Raw genomic sequence first — 20,361 nt, 5'->3', positions numbered from 1 at the left:
GATCAGGAACAGGTACTAATTAGAGACCAATAAAATCCTCAACTGTGTTTTAATGGCATTTCATTGTTTAGTGATTTTTAAACTCAGACATTATATGGTATAAACTGTACTTAACCCCTCAGTCCTATATTCAGTAAGTTTAGTCAGACTTTCAGCAGGATATCTTTATTTTTCGTGTTTAAAAATGCGTATCTCAATGAGAGAAGATGTTAGTTGAAGGACGCATTGTACACAGTGTAGTTTCAATGCGTTAAGCATACAGCTATCCCCATTGATTCTACACATACATTTACAAATACGTGTATCCTTTCCATGTCTTTCCAAGTTTTTATTTAAATTCCTGCTAGTTAACATACAGTGTAATATTAATTTCAGGTGTAGAATTTAGTGATTCAACACTTACATACAACACTTGGAGCTCACCACAAAAATAAGGAACACTTCACGAATCTGTATCATCCTTGCGTAGGGGCCATGCTAATTTTTCCTGTATGGTTACAATTTTAGCATATGTGCTGCCAAAGCAAGCACAGAATATCTATACTTAAACCATGCTCAAATGTTGCATTCAGGCTACTTTCTAATCTAAATCAACTCATAGCAACTAACAGCACTCAGTAAGGAAGGTGTTATGTGTTTTTTCTTGAATTAAACAATTAATTACCAATTTTATCAACCTGGACGCTGAGACCTTCAGATAACTTTTAGTTGGTTCATCTAAATTACAGTCACACCTATTTGTTTTGTTTCCAAACAGTTTTATTGAGATATAATACACATATCATACAATTCACCTATTTAAAGTATAAATTCAATGTTTTTCTTGTAGCGTCACAGAGGTGTGGGACCATCACCATGATAAACTTCAGAATATTTTTGTACCCCAAGACATTAACAGTCACTCACTTCCCATTCTCCCACTTGCCCCAACATTAGGCAACCACTGTATTATTTTCTGCCTCTCTCTACAGACTTGCTTATTCTGGATATTTCACATAAATGGAATCGTGCAATATTCATGGTGTGTGTGTGTGTGTGTGGTTTCTTCCTCCTAGAATAAAGTTTTCAAGGTTCACCCCATCGTAGCAGATACCGGTACTTCGTTCCTTTTTATTGCCAAATAACATTCCATTGTACTGATGTAGCACATTTTACCCATTGATCAGTTGATAATGACCATTTGGATTTCTTTTTGGCTGCTATGATACAAATAATGCAGTCTTTAGTGTTTGTGTACAAGTTTTTGTGTATTTTCATTTTTCTTGGATACGTATTTAGGAGTGGAATTTGTAGATCATATGCTAATTATATTTACCATTCTGAAAAAGTACACTAAACCATCTTCCAAAGCAGGTGTACCATTTAATATTCCCAACAGCAGTGAGGGTTCTGACTTCTCCACATTCTCATGAACACTTGCTATCATTTTTATTACATCCATTCCAGTACACAAGAAATGGTGCCTAATGGTTCTGATTAGATTTCCCTAATGATTAATAATGTTGAACATCTAACTGGCCATTTCAATACCTTCTTTGGAGAAATGTACATTCTTATGCTTTGCCCAGTTTTTAATTGGGCTCACTTTTTTTACTGTTTGAGTTGTAAGAATTCCTGATATATTCTGGATACAATTCCATTATCAGATTTAAGATTTGCAAATATTTTCTCCCATCAATGAGCTTTATCATCACTTCACTGATGCTACCTACTACTGTTAACAGTACAAAGTTCTTAATTTTAATGAATTCCAATTTATTTTTTGACATTTGTGCTTTGGTATTATATCTAAAAAACTAGTGGCTAGCCCAAGATCATTAAGATTTACTCTTATGTTTTCTTCTAAATGTTTTATAGTTTTAGAACTTACTTTTAGGTATATGACCCGTTTCAAATAAACTTTTGTGTATGGTAAAAGGAAGGGGTCCAACTTCCTTTGTCAAAAATCACTGGCCATAAATTTTACTTCTGGATGCTCAACTCTGTTCCGCTGATCTACATATCCATCTGTAGGCCAGAAACACACTATGTTGATCATGGTAGTTTTGTAGTAAGTTCTGCTATTAGGAAGTGTAAATCCTCTCTTCTAAGATTGTTTTGGCTACTCAGGCATCCTGTAAATTTTTACATGAATTTTAAGATCAGTTTGCCAATCTCTGCAAAGAAGTCACCAGAAATCTTGGTAGGTTATGCAGTGAATCTGCAGGTTATTTGGGGGAGTAATGCCATCTTCATAATATTAAGTGTTCCAATCCACAAACATGAGATCATACCTTTCTATTTATTTCGATCTTCTTTAATTTATTTCAACAATTTTAATTTACAGTGTACAAGTCTTAAACTTGTGTTAACTTTATTCCTAAGTATTCTATTCCTTTTGATGCTATAGTAAATGGAACTGTTTTCTTAATTTTCACATTCAGACTATTCATTGCTATTGTATAGAAATACAATCAATTTTTTAAAAAATGTTGTATTCTACAACCTTGTTGAACTTATTAACTCTAATATATTGTGTTCTGTTGATTCCTTAAAATTTTCCATATACAACATCATGTCATCTACAAATACTTTTACTACTTCTTTTGCAATCTGGGTAACTCTGGTTTCTTTTCTTTTGTTAGAGAGAGAGAGCGTGCGCGCATACAAGCAGGGGAGAGGGACAGAGGGAGGGAGAGGGGGAGAGTGGGGGATGGAGAGGAAGACAGAGAGAGAGAGAGACAGAGAGAAAAAGAGAGAGAGAGAGAAAGAGAGAATATCTTAAGCAGGCTTCATGCTCAGGGCAGAGGCCAACATGAAGTTCAATCCCATGACCCTGGGATCATGACCTGAGGTGACACTAAGAGTTGGATGCTTAACCAACTGGGCCAGCCAGGCACCCCTGCTTTTATTGCCTAATTGCCAAGGCTAGGGCTTCTGGTAGAACAGTGCATAGAAGTATTGAGAATGGACAACTCTGTCTTGTCCCTAATTTTAGGGGGGAAATGTCCAGTTTTTACCACAGCTGTGTATTTTTGTAGATCAGGCTGAGGAATTTCTCTTCTTGTCCTAGTTTCTTGGGTGTTTTTATCACAAAAAGGTGTTGGATTTGGTCACTTTTTGCAGGGACATCCATTGTGATGATCACGTGGTTTTTATCACTGATTCCCATTAATGCACTATATTACATTAATTGATTTTGTGGTGTAAACCAACCTTGCATTCCTGAGAAAAATCTCACCTGGTAAGAGAGTATAACAGTTTTCATATGTTCCTTGATTTGGTTTGCTAATATTTTGTGGAGAATTTTACTGTTGTTATTGGTATTCCTAAGTGATTCTGCTCTACAGTTTTCTTGTGATCTGTCTGGTTTTGGTATTCAAATACTAGTCTCACAAAGCGAGGAAGTCGTCTTCTATACTTTAGATAAATTTGTGTAGAACTGGTATTAGTTCTTTTAAAAATATCTGGCAGAAATCACCAATGAAGGTGTCTGGCCACAGGCTTTTCTTTGATGGAAATTTTAAAATTACCAATTCAATCTCTTCACTTGTTCTAGGTTGCATTAGTTTCCCAGGGCTGTTGTAACGTATTACCACAAACTGAGTCTGCAATCAAGGTGTCAACAAAGCCATGCTCCTTCTGAAGGCCTCTATGAGCGAATCCTTCCCTGCTTTTTCCTAGCTTCTGGTGATTTCCAGCAATCCAACATTTCTTGACTTGTGACAGCATTAACTCCAATTTCTTCTTCTAACTTTACGTGGCCTTCCGTGTGCGTGTCTTGGTCTCCAAATCTCCCTTATAAAGACACCAGGTGCTGCATTGAAGACCTACTCTAATCCAGTATAACCTCATCTTAACTTATTAATCCGCAAAGACCATATTTCCCAAATAATGTCACATTTATAAGTACCAGGGATTAGAACTTCATCTTTTTTTTTTTTTTTTTTTTGAGTGGGGGGCACATAATTCAACCTGCTACACGGGTCTGTTCAGATTTTCTATTTCTCCTTATGTCAGTTTCAGTAGTTTGTGTCTTATTCTAGGCATTTGCTTGTTTCATTCAAACTATCTAGTCTGCTGATTTATATATGATTCACAGTATTTCCCTTAAATCCTTTTTATCTCCATAAGGTCACTAGTAATTTCCCCTATCTGATTTGTGATTTAGTAATTTGAGTCTTTTTCTCTTGAGCAGTCCTAGATACAACATTTATCAATTTTGTTGTATCTTTTCAAAGAACGAACCTTTGATTTTGTTAATTTCTCTATTTTTCTATACTATTTCATTTATTTCTGCTCTAATCATTATTTCCTTCTGCCTGCTTTAGGTTTAGTATGCTCTTCTTCTCCTGGTCTTTTAAGGAAGACAGGGCACTGAACTAAGATCTTTTAAAATACAGGCAGCTGCAGCTTTAAATTGCCATCTAAGTGCTGTTGGCTATGTCTCATAAGTTCTGGTATGCTTTGGCTTTCATTCATCTCAAACTATTTGCTAATTTCCCTTGTGATTCCTTCTTCTGATTATTTAGAAATGCATTATTTAATTTCCACATATGTGTGAGTTCCTCATATATCCTCTGTAACTAATTTCTACTAATATCATTCCTTTGTAGTGGGAAAACATATTGTGTATGATTGGAATCCTTTGATTTTTTTATGGCCTAGCAGAAAGTCTTTCCTGGAAAATGTTCCACGTATACTTGGAAAAAACCACTATTTTGTTCTTTTTGGGTGGAGTGTTCCTTATACACATCTGTTAGGTCTAGTTGCTTCAGAGTGTTGTTCAAATCTCTCCTCTCTGTTGATCTTCTGTCTAGATGTTCTATCCATTATTGAAAGTGGAGTATTAATGTAGTCAACTCTTGTTTTTGAACTATTTCTCCCTTCACTTCTGTCACATTTTGCTTCATGTGTTTTGGAGTTCTGTTGTTACATATGTAACAACATATGTTGTTATAGATCTTCCTAATACATTGACCCTTTTATCATAAAAAATGTCCCTCTTGATCTCTAGGTTCATTGAAGTCTATTTCCCCCCAGTGTGCAGCCTCTGTTATCACTCTTCTCAGGGGATGCGGTCTTGAGCATGCAGTCTCCCTGTCTACTGGGAATGACTGTGGGTTTAGTCAGACTCTCTGGCAGTTTCTTTCTCAGGCCTTCCCTTTACACAGTGCTCGCTGATCAGCCTGTAGCAGTATCACACACCCAGGCGTTAGCCTCAACTAGTTTGTTTCATTGGTGTGTTGTTGCCACATCCTGGGGCATAAATTGCACCAGTGTCTGATCCAATGAAAGTGGGGCCTCTTTGTAAGGGCAGGGTGTTGCCTTGCCAGTCTTTGAGGCTAACTCGAACCCCAGGAGGGCTGTTCTTTTTATCTGGTTCTCTCCGTAAAGCTTCTGACTGGTCTGCCATTTCACTTGTTGCTACTAGTATCATGGAGCTACCAGCCTCCTCTTAACTGTTCACCACAAAGATCTCCATCATTTTCAACAACTTTTTGTAAGCTCGGTTCCAAAAGTCAGTCCCCCTGAGAGAGCTACAGAATTCTCCGTTCTCAAGGCCTGCCTTTCCCTTCGGAAGAACCACTGTGCCGCTGCACAGGAACTGGAGGTTAGGACAATAACCCACTTCTCTCAGAGTGACATCTGTGCTTTATGACAGGGGGTGGTGGATCACTTGCCTCTCCTGGCACAGAACTTCTGCCTTATGAATGAGACCTGACCTAAACCTCAGTGTGCTCAATCTGCTGAGACTGGAGCACACTTCCACTCTGAGAAAAGGCTGAGAGAAGGAAGGCTTTTTGACCTCAGCTGCCTGGAAGACAGCATCCACCACCAGAAGCTAGAAGGTATGAGTGATGCCCGCAGTCTGTTTCCCCTGCTCAGACAAGAGTTAGAGCTTCCTTCAAGCTGAGCGCAGGGAGAGGGTGGGAGTGGGTCATGGGTCAAATGCCAGAGTCCTGTTCTTACTGAGATTTAGTACCTTTGTTTGAACAAATCATTCTCCATTTGCTATATGCCCTTAAGATCATTATTTCCAGCTTAAATGATTGCTTTAAAATAATTTCACCAGTTAAATGGTTATTTTGCTTGTTTTTATCCAGAATAATAAACAGAGATGAAAAATATAATACCAAATCATATGCTTTTATCAAGTGCATCTGGTCACCAAGTTAAAAATTTACAGCAATGATGTATAAACAAAATACAGGCCATCCTCCCTTACTGTACATACTATATGCCAAAACTAAATGAACCAACAAGAATAAAAACATTCAAATGGTACAGAGCTAATAAAATTAACCTAACAGGAGATCCAGAAACAACAAATTCATATCACCCCACCCCCGACCCCCTCCCCCACATCTGAAATTTAAAAGAAGTCATTATGTATGGTATGCCCCCCCCCAAAAAAAATGATATGACATACTCTCCTGTAAATAAAAAGCCACTGTTCTTCCTTACAGTTATTACCCCTATTCATTAAAGAACAAGTTGTTGGCCCAAAACAGAAGAGGAATAAAGTTGGAGATACGCACTGGAGTCTGCATCTCCTCAGAACTTGCTTCCTTCAGAATTCAAGAATTGGTCCTCCTACATGGATTTGTTCATAGCCACAGGTGATTCTGTCATATCAAATCTACTGTGAGTTTCTTCTTTTTTATTTTTTCTACTGTAAGCTTCTTAAAAGCATATATATCTAGAACATACTGCCAAAGCTTTTGATTCTGTAGCTCTCAGGTAGGAAGCAGTCATGTTTTTTAAAAGTTCTCTTCAAGGGACGCCTGGGTGGCTCAGTCTGTTAAGTGATGGACTCTTGATTTCTGTTCAGGTCATGATCTTACAATTCATGAGACTGAGCCCCACTGTGGAGCCAGGTTGAAATATTCTCTCAAAAATAAACATTTTTTTAAAAAGCTCTCTTCTTGGGGCGCCTGGGTGGCTCAGTCAGTTGAGCATCTGACTCTTGATCTCAGCTCAGGTCACGACTCCTGGGTCATGATATCAAGCCCCATGTGGGGCTCTATGCTGAGCATGGAGCCTTCTTGAGATTCTCTCTTTCCCTCTGCTCCCCCCACTCTCAAAATAAATAAACATTTAAAAAAAGTTCTCTTCTTAAGAACTGAAAAGATCAGTATCATACTTTAAAACTTATTATGTATTTATAATAAATCTTAGTATTTGGGAAGGCAAATCCCTACTTGTTATGTTTTCTAAAATGTCCTGGCCATTTTAGCTTTATTTTTTCAGATTATATTTAAAATAGCTTAGTCAATTCTTCTCACCACCAATACCAGCTCCCCAAAGAAGACAAGGTGGTTTTTGTTTTGTTTTGACAAGGTGGTTTAGATCTGAATAGCAATATACTTAGAAAGTATTTCAGGAAGTAGTAACACCCTTAAAAATATTCAGTCTTTTCTTTTAGGAGCTGCTTTACATTTACCCAAGTGAGCTATAATGGAGCTCAATTAAAATTCTGTTGTTTACTCATGTAGTTCCCACAATATTTATTATTTTACATTTTTACTGTCCATATGAGAAGGAGGTTTCCTTAATTTTCTAACTGCTAGTGATGGCATAAAAGCAGAAAAGTGTGTGTGTGTGTGTGTGTGTGTGTGTGTGTGTAAAAGTTAATTCTGTACACAGTGTTTGGGGAAAGTGTAGGTTGTGTATCTTCAATTGCTAGGTTCTCTGGCAGCTTCACAACTTTGTGTCAATTTCCCAATATCCTTTTAAGGTAATTTCTTTTAAGGGGACTGTGAAGGTGATAAGGAGAGGTAAAGGAAAACAAAACTGCAGAAGCCACCAACACTGTGTGGTCTGATGATCCATCACCCAAAGCAGGAAAGGAGACTTAATACTGAGTATGTTGGGATCTTTAATAGAAAAAGACCTCAAGTTCTTTATTAAGTTTGGTTACCTCTACCTTCATAATCCATACAATACACTCATTTTATCATCCTTTGCTACCTTTTTGGGAATGGCAATAAAACATCCAAAAGACGTTTTCAAATAAGAAGTTCATACTTTTTCCTACAACTTAAGGGTTGCTATTTCTCTGTACTACTAGAAATGTTTAAGGAAATTCCATAGACTTAAGAGAAATGATACTACAAAACACTTCTGAGGGAAATTTAAGATGTAAAGAGGATATAAACCATGATCATAAACTGAAAGACTCAGTGTTGCTAATATGTAGCTAATATGCTAACTGATCTACAGATTCAGTGCAATCCTAATCAAAATGCCTACAGGCTTTTTGAAAAATCAATGCATTGCTTTTAAAATTTATACAGAAAGGCCAAGGACCAGGTTTAGCAGAACAAGTTTGAAAAAGAAAAACCAAGTTGGAGAACTAGTACTACTTGATTTTCAGATATAAAGATACACTGATCAAGACACTGTGGCATGGGTGTAAAGACAGACATATAGTTCAATGGCAAATAAGAGTCCAGAAATATACCCACAGGCATACTGTCAACTGATGCAACAAAGATGCCTAAGAATTCAATAGGGGTTAAGAAGGTCTTCTCAACAAATGGTGTTAGAACAACTGGATTACCTTATGCAATATAGTAAACCTCAACACTTCAATAACACCATGTAGAAAAATTAACTAGGAACAGATCAGGTACCAAAACACAAGAGTCAACACTAGCAAGCTTCTAAAAGAAAACATGAGAGTTTTGTGTGTGTCTGACACTGGATTGAGCAAGGATTTCTTGAACAGAACATAAAATACATGAATTTTAAAAGAAAAAACTGGCAAAAGGTTTTATACAGAATGTATAAAGAACTATTACCACTTAGTAAGTTTTAAAAATGGAGAAAAGATTCAAACAAATATTTCACATAAGATGTATAAAGATGTTCAACATCACTAATCAACAAGGAAATGAACAATAAAATCACAGTGAGATACCACTATAGACCCACCAGAATGTTTAAAGTTAAAAAAGACTGACAATATCAAATGTTGGCAAAATGGGAAACAATGGAATTCCTATACGTTGCTGATGGAATCAGAAAATGGTTAAGTCAATTTGGTGAACCATATAATAGTATAAGGTTAAATATACAATGATACTACCACCCAGTAATTTCAATTCTAGGTATTTATTCCAGAGAGATGAAAATATATGCCCAATGGGGCAACTGGGTGGCTCAGTAGGTTAAGAGTCCGACTTCAGCTCAGGTCACTGATCTCACAGTTCGTGAGTTCAAGTCCTGTGTCAGGCTTTGTGTTGACCTGACATTTCAGAGCCTGGAGACTGCTTTGGAATCTGTGGTTCCTTCCCCCCACTCATGCTCTGTCTCTCTCTCAAAAAATAAACAAACATTTAAAAAAATAAACTAATCTTTAAAAAAAGAAAATATATGCCCAAAGACTTATATGTAAGTCTAATATATTAGCCAACACCTGGAAACAATTTAAAAGTCCAAAAGAAAGTGAACTGATATGGGGACCTACTCAGCAATAAAAAGGACCAAGAGTATATACAAAAATAAGAATACCAAAAAATTATGTTAAATGGAAGAAGTCAAATATGAAAGACTACACAGTATTTCACCCTATTATATAAAACTCTAGAAAAGGTAAAACTAATAGTGATTGCCTTAATTGGGTGTCCAAGAAATGGACTGACTACAAAGGGACATGAGAAAGCAATTTAGGGTGAGAACTGTCCTGAACCTTGACTATGCTGGTAGTTACACAACTGTATACATTTACCAAAATCTACTAATCTAAACTCTTAAATGGTAAATTATATACAAATATTGCCTCATTAAAAAATCATTAAAACATAGGTTCAGGGTATTTAAGATACTAGATACTGAACGGATCACTGAATTTTGGCTCTTGTTGAACTAACCATTTGGAAATCAAACAATGATTCTTACTTACATTTTCCGAGTCACAAAGAAACATGACACTTATTTTCAAAACCTCATATGAATGTTCTTCTCTCAAGCAAGCATACTTTTAGTATCTTTCACTTGCTCTCTACGTTCTGCATTGTATTTTGAATAGATACAACTAAATAGTCACCATGAATTGTTGGCATTTCACTATTTTTGTTCTATCTTTAGATCCAAATCAAGATAAGGAGGTTGATCATTGTGCAAAAGCTGGTCTTTGTTAATCAAGTTGTATGCAGACTGGCCAAAAAGGGGGATACGTGTATCATCCAAGGAATCAGATCCCCTTAGAAAAATGGAATTCAGTATTGCAGCAGGGAAAAGACATGATGAACCCAGAATATCTTGTTGTATCAGAAAGTATTAAAGTGCTCAAAAATGATGGGGACATGTCAAAAGGAAATACTAGGTGGTTTGAAAGGGCTCCCATTAACCGAATCTGGGATACTGGATAACATATTTGAACAGAGTAAGAATCTTGATTTCAAAATGACAGAGGGAATAGGAAAACTCTTCTTCACAGTATAAAGCCAAATGAAAAAATACAGAGGAATAATAATTAGAAAAATCACCATTTCAAGCCATCAGAAAAATGATTCCAGCAAGAAATTACCATCAACACCAAAATTAAAGTGGATGAAGGTTTAGTAAAAAAGAGGTATCTATGTAGTCTCAAAAGTATCTCTTCAAAAATTATTAGTTACAATGGGGCGCCTGGGTGGCTCAGTCGGTTAAGCGTCCAACTTCAGCTCAGGTCACAATCTCGCGGTCCGTGTGTTCGAGCCCCATGTTGAGCTCTGGGCTGATGGCTCAGAGCCTGGAGCCTGCTTCTGATTCTGTGTCTCCCTCTCTCTCTGCCCCTCCCCCGGTTCATGCTCTGTCTCTCTCTGTCTCAAAAATAAATAAATGTTAAAAAAAAAAAAGATTAAAAAAAATTATTAATTACAAGAGGGAAAGAAGTACATACCATTTCAGTGGAAAAACCTAGTGAACATCAACCTTGTCAAGGGATCAAAATAAAAATCACCACTAAACTAACATCATGTGCTTCACAATGTGATCATTCTACTGTAAGGATAGAACACGACTTATTTAATATTCCTGCTAAAAGATCATGGCCTGAATTTAATCATGAAGAAACATTAGAAAACCTAAACTGAAAAACATTCTACTAAACAAATGACCTGTATTCTTCCAAAATGTCAGTGTCATTAAAAATAAATAAAAGTTTGAGGAACCATTCAAGATTAAAGGAGACTAAAGAGTAGAAAATAAAATTTGATGAGTGATCCTAAATTTTGAACTAAAGGAGGGGGTTGGGGGGGGGTCACTGGGACAACTGGTAAAATCTAAATGAGATTCACAGGTTAAATATCCCATTGAAGTTAACTTTCCTGATTTTTGGTAACTGTACTGTGTAGTATAGTAACTGAACACCCTAATTCTTAGGAAATAGGGAAATACACAAGGAAATATTTAGGAATAGAGATATATGAGGGGTATGATGTCTATAACTCATTCTGATATGGTTCAGGAAAATCTGTGTATGTTATAGGTAATATCTCAGACAGAATGAATGAGAATAGTAAGGCAAATGTGGCAAAATGTTAACAACTGGTTATCTAGGTGAAGGGTATATAAAAGTTTTTATACCACTTACAACCTTTCTATAAATGTGAAACTATTTCAAAGTAAAAAGGCAGGGTGGACAAATGTTAAGCCATACTTTTCTCCCACAAATATGCCAGATCTCCCTTGTCTCTCTCTCTCATCCTCTCCTTCACAACCCCACCTGTCTTGCCATTAAGCTGTATGTGCCTGTGTTATGAGTTGTTCTGATACACAGAAGAAAAGCAAACAGAATAACAAGATAGGGCAATTAACAACTTTCAGGCTTCTCTTAGTAACTCAAGAAACTGATGAAGATACTCAAAAGAGAGTAAGACATTTTCTACCAAGGGCCAGAGAGTAAATACTTTTGGCTCTAAAGGATATATATAGTCTTTGCTGCATCTCCCCCTCTCCCCCTTTCCCTGTTCCCACCCCCCACCCCCCCAAAAACCAACTCTTCAGCCTGTAGGCTTTACAGAAACAGGCTGTGGGTGGATCTGGAGATAGGGCACAGTTTGCTGACCCCTGATAGAATTATTAAATTTCTCCAAGAACTGTAACAAAAGTAGTTCCACTGGTCCCTGAAATAGCAAGGATGTTATTGAATAAATAAAGCAACAAAAGCATGTCAGCTTGGAAGTTCGTTCTTAGGGCAATAGTTAATAAAATTAAACTTTAAACAAAAGACAAAGATTAAGATTCCTTAAAGTTTCTTTTGTAACTCTACTATTTGTCACCTTAGGAGTTTTGGTGTTTGGGAGGGTAAGAATGGGGAAGGACACTTATATAAGTTGCTGATTTTATGAGAGAGAACACTTCAGGAAAGGAAATGGAAGAAATAATGACAAATTTCACTTGGGAAAGGTTAAGATGGCTTAGACTTCAGGAGTGTGATACAAAACTGAGGGGGTAACATTTTAGGGCCATCCCTATCTAAATTCAAGACCATTCCTCATCTGTACGTACATGTGTTCTCCAAATTTAAGTGATTTTTAAAAAATTCATACAATATGGTATAGAAAACCTAGGAATTAGAAGCATGTGCATGCATGCAAGTTTTGTAATAATTATGTTAGCAAGCCTACCCCGGTAGATCATGGGCCTGTATCTACATCCATGTCTGCTACCCATGGCTTAGTGACATTTCAAGCAATGAACTAAAAAGAGCTGACAAGATGCAACTCATTGATTTAAATGCCACTCTCCTACATCTTATTATTTTAAATGCCAGCAAGTCTTAAGGAAAATGGCTCCACCACTTTAAATGCTCATACTCTTTAAGGTCAGTTATCTAAAAAGAAACCTTACTTCATGTAAATTATTGCTTTTTACATTAACAAAATAAAAATTGTGCTTAATGCAATTTTTACCATATGTCAACTTTGTTAAGCAAACCATCAAGCTAAAGAATAGAAAAAAACAGGGGCGCCTGGGTGGCGCAGTCGGTTAAGCGTCCGACATCAGCCAGGTCACGATCTCGCGGTCCGTGAGTTCGAGCCCCGCGTCAGGCTCTGGGCTGATGGCTCGGAGCCTGGAGCCTGTTTCCGATTCTGTGTCTCCCTCTCTCTCTGCCCCTCCCCCGTTCATGCTCTGTCTCTCTCTGTCCCAAAAATAAATAAAAAATGTTGAAAAAAAAATTTTTTTAAAAAAAAGAATAGAAAAAAACAAAGTTCAAAGTTTGAATACACACCAGGAGTTAAATATGGTATTCAAAATATACAACAAAACTACCATGAGTGACTCTTATCAGTACATCTGTTACTACTTTTCATGCAAATTAAGCCTAAAATGTAAGTGGCAAATGACTATTACTGCTCTGCTTAATTCACCGGCATCTACTATCAGCATTTGCAGTTACAGCTTTTTCTCCCTTATACATGTACAGTTATTAAAAATACTACAAGACAAATGCAAGTCACCTCCACAGTCAAGAGCATGGGTTTCCTATATGCTTCCACTGGCTAGAAATTAAGTTTATACTATCCCCATTCTTATCCACAACCCAATCTCAATCCGAAAACTTCCTGAATTTCGATCTGTTCTCCATAATGACTGTGGATGTCTCCAGATGCCCAAGACCATTATAAATAGAAGGGATATCCAACTGCATATTTGAGGCAGTGGTATTGTAAAAGCCTAGCTAAGGGTAATCCTGCCTTTTTCTAAACTTTTATAGCACTTTATCTATACTACTCTGACAGTACTAGTTTTATAACCTGTATTATAATTATGTGGGGTGTGTGTGTGTGTGTGTGTGTGTGTGTGTTTCTTACCTCCTCCACTAGACTATAAATTTCCTGAAAAGAGCATCTGTGGCTAAAACCTCCTTTTAATTATTCACAGTACCTTTATTTCAACCACAGTAGCTGGTGTTTTTGAAATAATATAAAAGTAAAATATACAGCTATTAATTTTAACTTTAGAAATAAGGAACTGACAAAATTTTTTGAAAGAAAAAAAAAGGCAGACTTAATTGTTAAGATGTCAATACTACCCAAACTATCTACAGATTTAAAACATAACCCTTATCAAAATCCCAATGGCATTTTTTGCAGAAATACAAAAATCCATCCTAAAATTCATATGGCAACTCAAAGGACCCCAAATAGCCAAAACAATCTTGAAAAAGAAGAAAGTTGGAGGTATCACACTTCCTAATTTCAAAACATACTATGAAGCTACAGTAATCAAAGCAATAGGTACTGGCATAAAGACAGGCACATAGAATGGAACAGGAGGGAGAGCTCAGAAATAAACCCTCACATATACGATCAAATGATTATTTTAAGTTTATTTTGAGAGAGATACAGCACAAGCAGGGGAGGGACAGAGAGAGAGAATTCCAAGCAGGCCCCCCTCTGTCAGCTCAGAGCCCAATGTGGGGCTCAATCCCACAAACCAGGAGATCATGACCTGAGCCAAAATCAAGAGTCAGATGCTTAAAGTGACAGAGCCACCCAGATGCCCCCCTGTGATCAAATGATTTTTGACAAGAGTGTCAAAACCACTTACTGGGAGAAGAGACACTCTATTCAACAAATGGTATTGGGTAAAATGAATATCCACATGCAAAAAAGCATGAAGCTGGATCCATACCTTATACCACACACAAAAATCAACTCAAAATGGATCAAAGATTTAAAACTATAAAACCCTTAGAATAAATCCTTATAGCAGGATAAGTTTCATAACACCAGATTTGGTAATGATTTTTTTAAATATGACACCCAAAGAACAGGTAACAAAGGTAAAAATAGATAAACTGGACATCAAAATTTTAAAAGCTTCCATGCATTGGGACGTCTGGGTGGTTCAGTTGGTTAAACGTCTGACTCTTGATCTTGGCTCAGGTCATGAACTCACAGTTCCATGACTTCGAGCCCTGCCATCGAGCTACGCACTGTTAGTGTGGAGCCTGCTTGGGATTCTTTCTCCCTTTCTTCTGTCCATCCCCTGCTTACACTCTCTCAAAATAAACTTTAAATTAAAAAAAAAAAATCTTCTATGCATAAAAGGACACAGTCAAGAGAGTAAAAAGATAACCTACAAACTGGGAGAAAATACTTGCAAATCATTATCTGATAAGGGCTTAATATTTAGAAAGAACTCCTACAACTCAACAACAAAAACCAATTCGATTTAAAAATGGGCAAAAAGACTTGATAGACATTTCTCCAAAGAGCATGTACAAATGGCCAACAAACACATGAACAATCACTAATCATAAGGGAATACAAATCAAAACTACAATGAGATACCACTTCACACCCATCAGAATGGCTACTATAAAAACAAAAAAACAAACAGAAAATAACAAATGTTGGCTAGAATGGTGGATAAATTAGAATTTTTATGCACTGTTGGTTAAGAATGTAAGATGGTGCAGCCAATGTGAAAAGAGTTTGGTGGTCCCTCAAAAATTAAAAATAGAACTACCACATGATCCAGCAATTCCATTTCTGGGTATACACCCAAAATAATTGAAAGCATGGTCTTGAAGAAGTATTTGTACGCCAATGTTCACAGTGGCGTTATTTACAAAAGGTGGAAGCAACCCAAACATCTATTGTTGGTGAACAAACCCAAATGTCTATTGTTGGATGGTTAGATAAACATAATGTGGTACATACATACAACGGAATATTATTCTACCTTTATGATATATGCTTCAACATAGCAAAGCCTTGAGATGTTATACTAGGTAAAATAAATAAGCCAGTCACAGAATGACAAATACTGCATGATTCCACTTATACAAGGTACCCACAATAGTCAAACTCATAGGACAAAAAGTAGAATAGTGATTGCCAGGGGCTGGGGAAGGGAAATGGGGAGTTACTTAATGGATATAGTTGCAATTATGTAAGATAAAAAGTGTTCTGGGGATTGGTTGCAAAATACTGTGAATATACTTAACACTACTGAACTATATACTTAAAAGTGGTTAAGACATTAAATGTTATATTAATGTACATTTTAGCAGAATAAATACCAAAAAAAAAGCACTATGAAAGGCACCATCTGCAGCTAAACGCAAACAACTGCAAAACGGACAGAAATCTAATACAGAATAGGGGAAGAAGAAATGTTTTACCCCTCACCAAAGATTCACCTACACGTATTCCAATCACCATATACATTCAGAAATCCTATCAATAGTATTCAGCTCAGATGTCTTATTTCAACTCCATTTCCACAGCTCTATTAGACACTTCCAATTAAATGCTCACTTTCACCACAAACTGCTTTCAGCTAATAACCTCATTATCCTCACCGTAAAAACTGATCACCACACCTTTCCTCTTCTCAATTCTCAACTTCTGTTAATCCACCAGCTAAGTCATCCTGGCTTGGAAAACCTAACAGCAGTAATATTTCCCTCTCCTTTATTTATATACTCACATAATCACTAAGTTTTAACACTTTATTCTAGATTCCTTACATACATCCCTTCCTTATTCATCTTTATACCTACAATCCTAATTCAGGCTAATTTTCTGGATTAGAAGAGCCTTCTATAATGTTCTCACTATAAATTCCTCTGTATTACAACCTAAAAATGACTACCAAACCAATCATTCTAAAACACAGAGCTCTGTAAGGTTCAGGATGAGTTCTATCTCCTTGATTAAGCAACTCCAGTGCATCTACTTCATCTCTCAAGTACTACAGTACTTACATTTTCTTGTACTATCCGCTATCTTTTTGAATATTATACAGGAGAATGAAGGAGGGGGTTTTACTCTTAATGTTTCCTACCTACATCAGAGCTTTGGTTCTGGGCATGTCCGATGGATGATTTAACTCTCCCTAATTTAAATCTCCTTTAATTGCTTTAGCCACCCATGATGTCACCAACAGCCAGCCCATAAGGAGGGATCAGTCTTTTACTTCTTTGGGAGACTCTCTGGCCTACCACAGATCTAGACATTTAATAAACCAAATGATAAATCTGTTAACTCTGACCACATAAAATTTAACACAAGTGGTTAACCACCAATTAATAGTTTACTGAGGCCTGTTTGTTCAAGGGAAAAATCCACAGATTGGGAGTTCAAAAAAAACCACTTCGATATTTAATGGGATCCTGGATTGAGCACTGATTTCACGGAGTCAAGTGGTTTTCCTTAATCTTTGAAAATAATCTATATAAAAGGACTCTGGAAGTACAAGGTTAAGTCTCACAATCTAGATTTGTACAGTTAATGGAGTAATTAATTAATCATGTACTGACTTGTGGTATCCAATTAAGTCTGCTGTGCATCTATTGAATTCTCATAAATAACCTTTAAGCTTTTCATATTTGTTTTTCTTTCTCACCCCTAATAGATGTATAATATATTAATATATTTTTCTTCCACAGGTCCTTTTATACAATAGGTACTATGAATACTTACTGATTTGTGGTACCCTGAGACAAGATGACATTCCTATCAATAAGCTAACACCCAAGAATCAAGAATACACCCAAGCTAACACACTGGACATAAATACATGTTGTGGAATACGACGAGAAAATAATAACTAGATTCACCATCTGCTCTTACTATAAACTTTCAAAGTGCTAAAGTAGCAATAAAGATTAAAATGTTAAAAGGATGTATCTAAACTTTTAATTAACATATACTCATGAAACAGAACAAATTATGAATGTTCATACTGAACACAACATGACAGACTAATGATAAACATGAAAAGAATCTAATTACGTGATTCTTTAGCTAGCTGGGCAATGAAGGATATCTGTATGATTTGCCTCCAACCTTGTGAGTATATCCAACATTAGGTGCTCTGGCTCCACCTAGAACATGCCTCTCTCATATCTGCCTATGTATTCTTCCAAGTCTCATCTTCTTAAAACACCTTCCTAAAATGCTACTCAAATACTAAACTTACTAACAGTCTTACAACAAACTTAAGATAGCAACTAGTTTATATTTTGGTATATCATCCTATCTCCCATCATCCCTAGTTAGTGAAACATCCATGCTCCTTACTCTACAACAGCTATCTCTACTCTATCTCAGCCAAACACAGCACTGCGATACCATAAATTTATCGCTTAGAATTAGTCCATTTTTAGGGACAATAAATACTGGAAGCAATTTTCTATTCTTCCTATCTCTCCAATACCTTCTCACTACTACTGAATCAACTCTTCATACTATCAACATAATAAAAGCCTCACAAAATGGGTTTTCATAAAGAAATACAAATGTATATGTACATATATTTAAGTAAACATACATATTTCCTAACTGAGACAACTGAGAAGACCTAGAAGTAATGACACCCCAGTTCCGACGAAGACACCTAGTGCCCAGACAGACCTTGCTTTCCTTCTCATACAATTCTCCAAATAAAAGAAACTAAGGTTCCTTGGAGAAATCCAGAGCTGAGACAGAGAAAGCAAAGGTAAGTCGGGTATGCTTCTTGGTGCCAAAAAGAAAAGAAGTGCTATTAAAAAAAAAAAAAAAAGGGGGGCGCCTGGGTGGCGCAGTCGGTTAAGCGTCCGACTTCAGCCAGGTCACGATCTCGTGGTCCGTGAGTTCGAGCCCCGCGTCGGGCTCTGGGCTGATGGCTCAGAGCCTGGAGCCTGTCTCCGATTCTGTGTCTCCCTCTCTCTCTGCCCCTCGCCCGTTCATGCTCTGTCTCTCTCTGTCCCAAAAATAAATAAAAAAACGTTGAAAAAAAAAAAAAAAAAGTCAAAAAAGATAGGCCAACTTGAAAGAGCTCTCCATGGCCAAATCTAGGACAATTTGCAATACAAAATTAAAGAATAATTGTAACGAATTATAATCCATAGAATAAAATAATAATCCATGACTCCATATTGACAGGTAAACAAATAAATACATAAATAGAGGAGAAAAGAAAGCTCTTCCTTAGAGCAGAATTCCAACTAACAAAAGCAGAAGAAATAACAGAAATAGAAAATCATTATTTGGTAAGCACTAGGTAGTAATTTTTCAAGCAACTTTCATCAATGGATGCTAAAATTAGTGTATGACAAGAAACTAGTATGATGAGAAAAAGATATTCACAAAAATCTTAAAGTACCTCTCAACAAGGTATCTATTAAATACAAAAAGGAGGGGCGCCTGGGTGGCTCAGTCGGTTGAACATCTGACTTCGGCTCAGGTCATGATCTCGCGGTCCGTGGGTTCGAGCCCCGCGTCGGGCTCTGTGCTGACAGCTCAGAGCCTGGAACCTGTATCGGATTCTGTGTCTCCCTCTCTCTGCCCCTCCCCCACTTGCACTCTGTCTCTCTCTGTCTCAAAAATAAACATTAAAAAATAAAAAATTAAATACAAAAAGGGAAAAAATAGAAACCTTACAATAGAGAAAACTGGCAGACATCTGCTTAACTAACTGATCCAAAGTAAGACATCACCATGTGCTTCCTGATAGGGTGTACTAAGGATGACACAACATCATTCTGTGGAATTCTTGCCAAAAATGCATAACCTAGATTCAATCATGAGGAATCATCAGACATACCTAAATTGAGGGAACATTCTACAAACCAATTTATCAGTATTCTTCAAAATTTATGAAAGGCAAAGCAAAAAATACTATTCCAGACTAAAAGAGACTAAGAATACATGACAACTAAATACAAAGTATTGGACCCTGGACCCAAAAAATGGCATTGCCGGGACCACTGGTGAGCTGTGAAATTAGATTAAATAGTATTGTATCAGTATTTCCTGATTTGTGTAATTGTATTAGAAGATGTTAACATATGGAGAGTCTGGGTAAAGGGTATAACAGTGACTCTTTTATTGCTTTTGCAATTGTTTTATAAGTCTAAAATTATTTTTTTTAAAGCTAAAAAGAAGTAGAAAAGCTTCATGAGTATATAAACACAGACAACTGTGTGCATATGCTTGTCACACGTAAGCACAAACACAGACAACTGTGTGCATATGCTTGTCACAAGTAAGCACTCAAAAGTTAGCTATTAATATAATTCTCCAAGTTTATTAAGCCTCCTAGGATTTCTTAATTCCTCATTTAGTAAATATTTTACAGAGTGCCCACTATGTGCCCAACAAACACAAAAGAAAGAAGCCAGTCAGCCAGTGAGGCAGGCACTCACTAACAGATTCTTAGGCACAGCTGAGACTGGCTATTTCAAATATACTCATGACCATCTACACACTTATCTCTTCTGTCTTTCAAAGTGAGTAATTCCAAGTTCTACTTTAATTCCTGCTCCCCAGTTTCCATGTTCCTGTTCCTACTTATGTTATCAAAATGCATGTAATTAAAAAACCATGGGATCAAATTCCAGCCATTTGACTTATCCTGTAACTAGTCTCTGTGACCGTTCTAATTCCTTTA

At 36.7% G+C, this 20,361-nt stretch overlaps 1 protein-coding gene and 1 non-coding gene across 5 annotated transcripts in view; both read right to left on the bottom strand.

Annotated features, from left to right (window-relative positions):
* LCOR (ligand dependent nuclear receptor corepressor) overlaps positions 1-20,361 on the bottom strand; it is a 144,277-nt gene that overhangs the window by 52,290 nt on the left and 71,626 nt on the right. The window lies entirely within an intron of this gene.
* Positions 427-531, bottom strand: LOC122493581. The gene has a single exon (XR_006299940.1). It is a non-coding gene; the product is annotated as a U6 spliceosomal RNA (small nuclear RNA).

Source organism: Prionailurus bengalensis, chromosome D2 (genome assembly GCF_016509475.1).
Source record: "Prionailurus bengalensis isolate Pbe53 chromosome D2, Fcat_Pben_1.1_paternal_pri, whole genome shotgun sequence".
Classification (NCBI taxonomy): domain Eukaryota; kingdom Metazoa; phylum Chordata; class Mammalia; order Carnivora; family Felidae; genus Prionailurus; species Prionailurus bengalensis.
The sequence above is the reverse complement of the archived record's forward strand: the minus strand, read 5'-3'. Positions and strand labels throughout refer to the sequence as shown.